The sequence below is a fragment of the Haemaphysalis longicornis genome, unplaced genomic scaffold, assembly GCF_048455015.1.
Source record: "Haemaphysalis longicornis isolate Haplotype H1 unplaced genomic scaffold, Haemaphysalis longicornis Haplotype H1 scaffold_4, whole genome shotgun sequence".
NCBI lineage: Eukaryota > Metazoa > Arthropoda > Arachnida > Ixodida > Ixodidae > Haemaphysalis > Haemaphysalis longicornis.
The window spans coordinates 84,628,927-84,639,373 of NW_027526361.1; positions in this window are offsets into that span (position 1 = coordinate 84,628,927).

A 10,447-nucleotide genomic window follows, 5' to 3' on the forward strand; every position below is an offset into this window, starting at 1 on the left:
GAAAGCGCTGGGGACACTATAAAACACGCAATCTTTCGAATAAAACAAACACGTATTTTGTCTTCATGGCTCCTTTAAGAAACATCATACAAATACCAAAAACGCGTTAGCTTTATTATAAAACGTCAATCATTTTATGAAGGTGCAGCACTCTAAGAAGGCAAACATTATGCGCGTTTGTGAAATAGTAACTCTGTAATTATCGGTCTATTGTAGTTACTGGCTAGACGCCAAACGGCTTCGCAACGAAAAAATGATAATCCCTTCGCTTTAACATCTCCGACGTGTCAACCCAGCCGCAAGCCATTAGGCAAAAAAGTTGACAAAGCTTAGTAGAGCGTTCTTATTTTTCCAAGGAGCAAGGCGGTTGCGATTTTATTCCAAAGGGGCGTCCGCATAGTGCGACGTCGCCAGCAAGCAGCCCCGCCGCCTTGTCAATGTTGGAGATTCTTCTCTCTTGTTCCGCTTAAGCTCTCCGGTCACGTGATGAGTTTTGGAGAAGACGACGGCTGCACGTTCTCGGTTTCTACACGTCCACTGTTCCGGAGCGAGATAGAGTGCACGCTTTATCGCGCGCCCACCCCGGGAACATGGAACGCGTGTCTCTATTTGCTTGTTTTATCGGAGGCAGGCAGCACCGAACAAAGCGACCATTAGAGCTTGGCGGCTGGGAATCTGGCACAGACGTCAATAAAGGCTTCTTCAGGCTGCGTTCGCTGCGGGCAAAGCTCGCCAAAAAAAAATCAGCACGGCCAATACGCGCCCCCTTTTCGCGGAGTTCTATTTGGTTTTGTTTGGTTTTTGACATACAGTTGGCCCATTTGCGCTCCAGAGGCAGCGCTTAAGTTAGGGAATAGCCTTTTTGTAGTGATGGGACAAAAGCAACATTTGCCGGCCCATTGCATCTCTCTATTTTCTTTGTTTCTTGACGCCCGATCCCTCTTTTTTTAACGATCTGACAGTCTTTAGTAGGTGGTCAGGGCTACTCGGGAACAAATGAAGACTTTCTGGCTTACGTAGGTGCATCGGTTTTAACCGGTCGTAAGCATTTTGGTTATTGGTTTTCTGCCGCAATCGATATATAGAAGCAGCCTCAGTTGCAGTTTATTGTCACGATTGAAGAATATTTGAAGATTAAAGGTTGATCACGATTGAAGATTGAAGATTAATCAGTTTATTGTACCGATACAGATTAAATACCTCTAGGAGCTCCCGCAGTCACATAATTGGGTAGGTTGTGCATTGAAGTATCTTGCCTTCCCGTTCTGTCCCTCGTAGCTTCCTCCTCGGCTACAAACGCGGTTTCCGTCGTTCTTGTAGAGCACACGACAGAATGTTTTTTTTGCGAAAGGTAAGCACGAAAAGCGTCGAAAAAGATACACAAAAGCTGCAGGCGAAGATCATCATAAACCTGCTCTCGACTAAGCAACCCGTCAGGTTTTTGAAGAAGATAGTTTGTCTTGAGGTACTTAAACCCAGACTTTTTTGTCTGTCTGTATGTCTGTTTGTCTGTTTGTCTGTCTGTGTCTGTCAGTGACTCTATTCAGCCACCCGGCCAAAGAGAAACGAAGTCTGCACGATAGTATTATATACTCACAGCCAAACCTAAACGTCTAAGTCCAATTTATGTGATCATACTTGTCAACATTGTTGAACAATAACGTCATTACGCAAATATAGGACAGAACATTAATATACAAAGGATATTTACTGTGTTCCTTTATAAAAAAATTCATAGATGCTTGCTTTTTGCGAAATGAAATGCTACATCCACTGCAGAAAAAAATTCACACTGTCACCTGCTGTCGCCCGTGCCACTAAAGCTACTGGCGGCATTTAAAAAAATAAAGTGGCAACAGTTACAAAAGGTTACACTATATAGGTTCCACGTTCTGCTTGCAATGCACATGGACTAGGGCAACCTGGTTCTATAAACGTTGAAATACGGCGCCTGGATTCACGCGCGTCTCCGCCGTACCGCAGCGCTGGCATCGAGGCACCCGGCCTGGAGCAGTGGAACGCGGTAAATTTAAATTTACATGAGCAAACCTTTAGCGTATGTACCTTGGGAGGAGCGCGACGCAAGAGGAACAACATGAGACGTGAGCGGAAAACGAAGTGAGGCATTTACTTGGCAAATGTTGACTTTGTCGACATTTGCAACGAAAGAAGTAGCTAGGCGGCCAATTTTTTTACAGAACGGTGCCTGAGATGCCATTCGTTGGATGCAGGTAGCAGTATTTAGCTCACTCACGCATCGGGACTTCTCGTGTATTACGTACGAGTCCCAAAATGATTATCCTTAAAGGTACACTAAAGGTTGGAAACACGTTGTCCTCTATTGGTAGATTACGGCGCCCCGAATATAAATACACCATTCTCGCAACTAGCAGTTGTTTAATAAGGCAGAAAATTCCAGAAACGTGAGAACAGGTGTCAACACCACGTATGCTTTTGGGCACTACAATTTGTGACGTCACAGAAGTTTTGAACGGCGAGTACTTATTGGAGAAGCATATATACATTTTTCCTTAAGTAGGCAGTCCCTAAGTGGTTGACTACCTGAAATACACCACTATATACAGTCGGGCCGGAATATTCACCTGCATCACGCTGCCCACGTCCTGCCGACTGTCTGGCTAGGGAAGTACTTGGACATATCACCGACGCCGTGACAGTTATAACATACATAGGGTACATCGGTACATAGGGGATCTTGGGTACATAGGGGCTAACTTTTATTACGGGCATATAATATTCACAGCTTTTGGCAAGGTGGGGGAGCCTGACTATCGCACGGTTGGTTTGGCCGATGCGATGTGCCGACAGAATTTCTGCGTGTTCACAGCGAAGCCCTTCGATAATATCTGGGTTGGTGTCTTCAGGCTCAACCGTAATTACTCCGCTTGTGGTATTGGGACGCTGCCGGGATTTTTTGACCGCTAAGGGGATAGAGATGCATTTGCCATTTTGTAGTGCGTGATTTGGATATAGCCAGGATACGTGCGGCAACTTAGTCGTCGTAAACCAGGATGTAAAGGCAACTGCCCACGGCGTCGTACTTGCGAGAGGCTTCTTGTACAGCAAGGAGGTGCGAGGACGATTTTGATTAAGCGAATCCACGCCGAACGTCGAGGAAGACGCCACGTTCATCGGCACTCCCAGCCTGTGGGCCGAAGCAGTGGCGGAGGAGCCGCCGTCGTGGCGGCTTGTTAGCCTTAGCTACACCCAGAAAAGAACAGGGCTATGACGGGCCACATAGGAGCCGCAGGAAGTCAAAATTGGCACGTACGTGTAGCACTGCACTTCACGAGTACGCTGGTACCACTTTCAACTAGGTGGAAATACAATGTCCCCAGCACAGGTAATTTAGAACCGAAGCAAACTTGAGTGCCATCCATACAGGTGGCGATCCCAGCACCCCTAATGTAGTAAAACTAATCATTTCATTAATAAATACATGGTATTTCTCTTGACACAGCGAAAGGCTGCATTAAATTCGGCTGGGACTTCCAGATTTAAACAACTGCAATAGATTTTGAGGTGTTAAAAAATGATCTCTGAACTAAGGAAAGTCAAACGAAGCTGGCCATCACGTCATCGCAGTAACACAGCTGTGGTGATGGTCGGCACACTGCTCTCTAACGTCATTCCTACTCTGCTCTTGAGGTCGTAAATTATAACGATCAAAGGACAACCCAGAAAAGCTGACCATCAGTTAACCATAAAGCGTGGGTCTTGAAACGTCACTCAGAAACGGAACGGCTCTTGTTTTTTTTTTTATTTTGCCAGGAGCCGAACCCTTGTTCGTTTTTTCATGGCCTTCATTATTTTTGCAAGCCACATTAAGAAGCAGAGACATAAAGCACTCGCCTGCAGACGGGGCCAAATATCGCTGTAACGGAAAGAATGCACGATTTCTTCAAACAAAAAATACAAGCTAACTAGCCAGTATATGGCGGCTGATCTTGAAGCCACGCTAGTTTAAAATTTAGTTTCTAGGAAAGCAAACTCACTCGTTGTTGCTCTTTGTAGCTCGCGTATACAACCTTTGGCTACAAAAAAAGCATTATGCTGATAAAAAAAAAAACGGCTCCGCGCACTCGCTTCCGGCGAATTCCGGCAGAGACTCGACACTTGCGCCCTTAACGAGCCCAGGGCAGGAAAGCTTGCAACAAAGCTCTCTTGCGGAATAAAGGGGCTTTTTACCGTATCCATGTATGTTGTGTGTAGCTTTGTGTAACGTATCTGTTTTTTTTTTAATTTTTGTTTGAGGGAGGAATTTAAGAACGGCCACTTCGACATACATTAAAAGCAGGGTTCTTTGAAGACGGCTATGGAATCGTTTCGCAGACTAAAATATCTGTACTGAAGGCACACCAAGCGCCGACGTCGTTCTCCGCCAATTGCGATAATCGCCGGTGGGTCTTGATGGGCCCGCAGAAAAAAGTTTTACTGGGGAACCCTGTCATTTTAACTGAATTATGCAATAACCATTAGGCGTTGAGATACTGCCTCGGTGTATGCTGGCTTTCTCAATTTGCGGATCACTGCTGTAACTGTTTAGCGTTCTCACGGAATGTTCCAAACTTGAGAAGTGGGAAAGGATAAAACTTGGAAAACATTACTAAACTTTCAAAGTTTCGGTTATCACCTGCGGATCTGCTTCCAAAAAGCGCGAAGGGATATGCATGCGCGCAAACTTTGATAATTTGCGAAAACCCTGCGCAGTGCGTTGAAATAAAAGACCGCGGAAACAATCCGCGCATTTTTGTTGCTTGCTGATGACTCGTAAAACTACAGGAAAACGAGCTTCTAATGAGAACCCCTTGTTGTCGCCCTTGTCCTTGTAAACTTCAATTTAGTCAGCGCATTGTGAATGGTAAAGAGAAAAAAAAAACAGGTAATTCAAGACAATAACACGTTACATCAGCAAGTCATTAGCAATGAAGATAGAAAAACGATGCTTCGGAAATTGCTTCCGACGATATCCGGTGTAATTGGCTTCCTTAGATTTCGCGTAGTATTTTGTTGCGGTTTAAACACGCGTAATAAATATCCACTTCTTGTTACGAGGAACATGATAAACGCAAATTTGGACTCCTATCATTTACATACTACATACCCCGCACACGTCTGTTCCTTCCTCGCTTCCATGCGCCTGAACTGGACTCATGTCACGGTTTGTATACAATTTGGGCGCCATCATGGAGTCAGTTGCGGTATCCTCGTCTCATTCACGTGACTTACGTTTAGCATGTACCCTTTACTTTTAGGCATGTGTTCTTACGTTTTCAAGTTAGCTTGTGATTTTACGATGCTATTATAACGTAAAGAGCAACGGAAGCTGCAGCGAAAATGGCACTTCCGCGGAATCAATCGCTTGATAACATATTAGCGCGCTTTATAAAAACTACCTCTTTCCGCGGAATGTTGCGCGATCACCGCCTTACAACGTTACGACCGCTTATCATCAAGGCATAACGAATTCTGACATTTCTATAAATAAGCCGTCGGTGCACGTGGACACGTGCGTGGGTTGTCCAGAAAGCTTAGTGTACCTGTATGTCCACAGATGGACCTTTGGAAAGCGCAAAATACAACAGCCATGCTGCGTGAAAAATCGCTAATTGTTTTAAAAATATACCGCACCCAGTTCACGAAGCTGCTAACAAGTAAGGCACCGTATTGCAATGTTGTAAATGGTCACCCACGCGGCCATTTATCAAATACCCTTATAAAACGCACCCTTGAGATATGCAAGTTTTGGGAATCTGGGAACTGATTTGTAACCTATAAACACTGTGAGGGCACCTAAGAACGTTTTATGATTTATCATTCATGATTCCATGCAAAAGTATCAGTCTCCAATTGCCGAGGTTGTCCTCTCATCATCTCAATCACCGTCACCGATTATCATCGTCATAGTCAGATTGGTTGATTGATTGTAGCGTTTAACGTGCCGACGCAACGCAGGCGATGACGCGTGCCGTAGTGGAGGGCTCCGGGTTAGTTTTGACCACCTGGGCGTCTGTGCGCCGAAATCTCGTACACACAGGCGTTTTTGCTTTTCGCCTCCATCAGAAAAGCGGCCGCCAAGGCCGGGAATCGAACCGGCGACCTCGTGCTCAGCAGCGCAGCGTCTTAGGCACTTAACCCCTCACTTTCCCCGATATCTAATCCCTCGATTGAGCAGTGGGAGGAAGTGCTGGCCAGCTCTACCCTCGAAGAGCAGCTTCGGCTGATCCACCGGGCTGAGGCGGCTGGACGCTCCAACGGGGTCCTGAACTGAGGAAACCACCCGCTTGACTCCTCTCATTAAATAAAGTTTATTCTCTCTCACTCTCTCCACGGCGGGTTCGTCATAGTCAGCATTATCATCATCACCACCAACTTCCTCTTACCCAGCAACTCTGCTCTTACCTTCGCGTCTTTTCTTCGTCTCACAATGACTACAATGGGAGCCTTGGCCAATCTCCCTTTTTAGGTCTATACTCAGCCGGAACGCCGAGCATAATGACTGGCCAAGCAACGTCCAACTCAATTTATGCTAAGCTGGGGGTACCGGTAGACAATTCTTTAGCTCGAAGCTTAACGTTAGCACTATCACCAGGACGGCAAAGACCCATTTGCGCATTTCTTGCGCACCATTTCATTGGGCAACGCTCGTACCATGCAGGTAATAGCGGATGCCGCATGATTGCGCTGTTAACACCGGGTAGGCCCATACCCGCGTTCGCATCGCGAAGCAACCTGAACATTTAGCGTTAATGTACTTCGCTACCCACCTAATTGCTACTCCTGAAATGTGCCAACCCATATAGGCTCATGTAGGCTTCAGAAAACGTTTCCTAACAAACGTTTCCAAGTCTCAGACCACAACGCATCCACTAGATCCACATTTAGTCAGCTAGAGCCATAGGGCTTTGATGGTGTTGGGAAGGCGTGCTCGTCTTCCCAACTTTGGATTTTGGATTCCATTTTCATCTTGACCAGCTTTATTTTCAGTTCAATTGTTTTTTTTAATCTTCGTGCGCCGTTGGCTACATTGTGCTGCATATTCTTGTTACGACGCGGTTCTCTTGGTTTTTGGCCCACCGATTTATTTATTGTAGGGTTTAACGCGCCGACGCAACGCAGGCGATGAGGCGCGCCGTAGTGGAGGGCTCCGGATTAATTTTGACCACCTGGGGATCTTCCTCGTGCGCCTAAATCTCGTACACACGGGCGTTTTTGCTTTTCGCCTCCATCAGAAAAGCGGCCGCTGCGCGGCCGGGAATCGAAGCCGCGACCTCGCGCTCAGCAGCGCAACGCCTTAGACACTGAGCCACCGCGGCGGGTTTTTGGCCAACCGATCCCACTAAAGCTTTCACATTAATAAACACCCAAAAAGACACGACCTTATTAGGCCAGTTGATGGCTTTTATTAAGAGTATATAACGAACTGCAAGGCAGCAGTTTCTCGGAGAGCCCAATGCAGCGGCAACCGGTACTGACCATGACTGAGGAGACGGGGGTAAGGAGGCGGTGTGATGTTGCTGGTCATAGCGATGCTTCTGAGAATACTGGGAAGCCGAGAGCTTGACATGAGCATCCGGGCGGGCCACATGGCGTGGGCGACAGCACCGCGAACATATTCTGTAGCTACAGGAGTCGCATAAGGAAGTAGGATATCCAGAGGAAGAGTGGGTTCGTGGCCATAGAGAAGAAAAAATGGAGTATAGCGGGCGGTGTCATGGCGCGATGAATTATACGCGAACGTAACAATATTATGACAACTAATAAATACAAACACTTTGCCTACAAATACTGCGTTCGCACTTTTTTTGCTGGTTTTGCAATCAGTCGTGTGTTTCTAATTTGTACCGGTATGATTATGTCGGTTCGCACATTTTACAATTTCTTGTGGCAAAATTATACCCGTTCCTTTCTCTCTCTCTCTCTCTCTCTCTCTCTCTCTCTCTCTCTAGTTGTGCGCAAAAAAAAAATTCGTTGTTCCTTGTGATCGCCCTGCTTCCTTTACGGCAACGGGTGGCATGGTCCCATCGTGCATATTTTCTTTTGCGTGTATCCGTGTCCCCCAAGACAATTTGTATGGAATCCTCTTGAAATCCGCATATGCAACAAAAACCGAAACAACATTCCACTCTTTACAATATTGTTGCAGTGTCATCAAATTAAAGTCGAGGGGTGAAATCAGAAAATTCGGAGGGAAAGAATTGACTAGGGCATCGATGAGCGGGGCACGAGGTGGGTGGCCTTTGTCGTTCAGTGGACACAAGCAGGCTGTGGTAGACGACGTTGACGACGACGACGACGATGATGATGATGAGGAGGATGATTATGTTGGTGATACTAATAAAGAAGATGACGAGGGAATTGGGCGTTTTAAATGCAGAGCATTTCAGTAACTCACTATGTCACCCGCGTTGACGTCCGTAGTCCGCACCGCACCCCTCCCTACTATATAAAAAAAAATACTATCCGGCGCCCGGTTTCGATCCCTCGACCCTGCGGGCGGAACGCAATGTACATGGTGCTCTACCCACTGCGCCACAAAGCCGACACAGAATTGGACGATACGAACGCGCCTTATATCGTTGACTCATTCAAATTACTGCTGACGAGCGCTCTCTCGTAAGCAGTTGCCACAAGTGCAACAACATTAACGTAACGCAAACTACTTAACGTCGTGCGCCCCCGGAAATGCTATGCATTTGATCGTGCCCCTCGCGAGGGGGATGTTTCACTGCGTCTTCTCTCGGTCGCGGGACCCGTGGTGCCATCTGGCGGAGGCGCGGCACAACTCGTAGCACTTTCTTTGAAAAAGCGCCTCGAAAGCGCGGCAAATATGAAATAGGGATGACGCGCTTTTTTAGTTCAGTGCTGGATATACACGTGGAAGAACTCTGGAGCTCTGGGCCTGAACCTAAGAATGAGGCAATGCACTGTGCGAACGTCTGTGCCGAGCGGAGATTGCCGTTGAGCGCACGAGGTACGACGTGAACTGTGCTCCGTGTAGCACCGCTTACCTTAAATGTGCACCAAGTGGCTCACTCGCAACGGCCGTTAACGCAAACGGAAGTTGAATCAGGGGCTGCACACTTTGGCTAGTTTCGGTATTGGAAATAAGCTGACACTATGACGCTGGCAGCTAAGCGAAAATTCGGCAACTTTTGTATATGTGGCTTAATCGTTCCAACACACTCAGCAATAAAGTAAAGTGATGGTATTTTGTGTAGAAATAAAATGTGTTGTTGACAATTTCCTTTTTTTGACAGCCTATTTATTTATTTAGTCGTTTCATTTGTTGCGCCAACTGGCTGCGCTTTCGCTTTTGTCACTTCTGCTGCCATCCTGTTCGTCTGCTCCTGCCGCTTTCACTGTGTGCACATGAAAAATTTTGTAGCATGCCTTGAAGGTGAAAACTTTGGTGTCTGTGAGTGGGAACGGGCTCAAAATGTCAGAGAAACGGAGAAAAGGACACAACGCGTACTGCGCTGCTGTGTGGTGCGACAACTGGGGGGAGAATACCACAGCGAAATTTTTCCGCTTTCCAGTGGACGGCAGGTCAGCAGGCTTTTTATTCAGTTAAAGTTATCCAGAAGCAAGCGCTATCTTTGTCAAAAGAGCTGCACGCGGAACAAAAAAATCTTCTGCTGTTGCTTTACAGTGAATTTCTTTTTGTTTAATGCTGCGCATTTTTTCAGGAATGTTGTACGCACGTGAAGCTACTTCTAGACAGTTTCTCATGAGCCGATTGGTGCCAGTGGACGCGCCGACGGAAATTCGCTTCGGTATCGGTTTGGTGAGTGGTTGCTCTTCTTTTTTTTTGCTGAGAGGAAAGCTTTGCAAATTATGGTTGCCGAATGTGCTTAAATGCTGCTTTGACGAGCTGGTTTGGCTTTAGAGCATTCCGACAACCAGTTTGATATAGTGACCTTATCACCTTTTTATGTTTATTACCACAAAAGAAGCCCCCGAAATCAATTACGTAGCAGCTGACCGCTTGCATTCCGTGATACAAGTCCGAGTTACTTGCCCGACGGGCGAGCTGCGCTTCGCTTGTCAACATCTGCTAGGACACATTTTTTGTACCTTTTTTGCACTCTAAGTATTTGTTTCGCTTTTACGTCTTGTTTATTGATATCCCTGGTGGTATTTCCGCCATTTTATAGGTGTGACGTATGATTGAATTACACAGAAGACTCGCTAGCTATAGAATGTTCTCTTGGGCTATCAAGTTTACAAAAATAAGAAAAGGAAATGGTTGTTCATGGTGCGCAAAATGTCTTCGTCATCTGCACTTCATAATAATTTTATTATTGACGAACGTTTGCTATTATGAAACATCGTTTCTGTAGAATTGTATTGTGTACAGCGAACGAACGTGGTGACATCGGCAGCAATTTTCTGTATACCATGAATTGTACGAAGACGTCTCTTA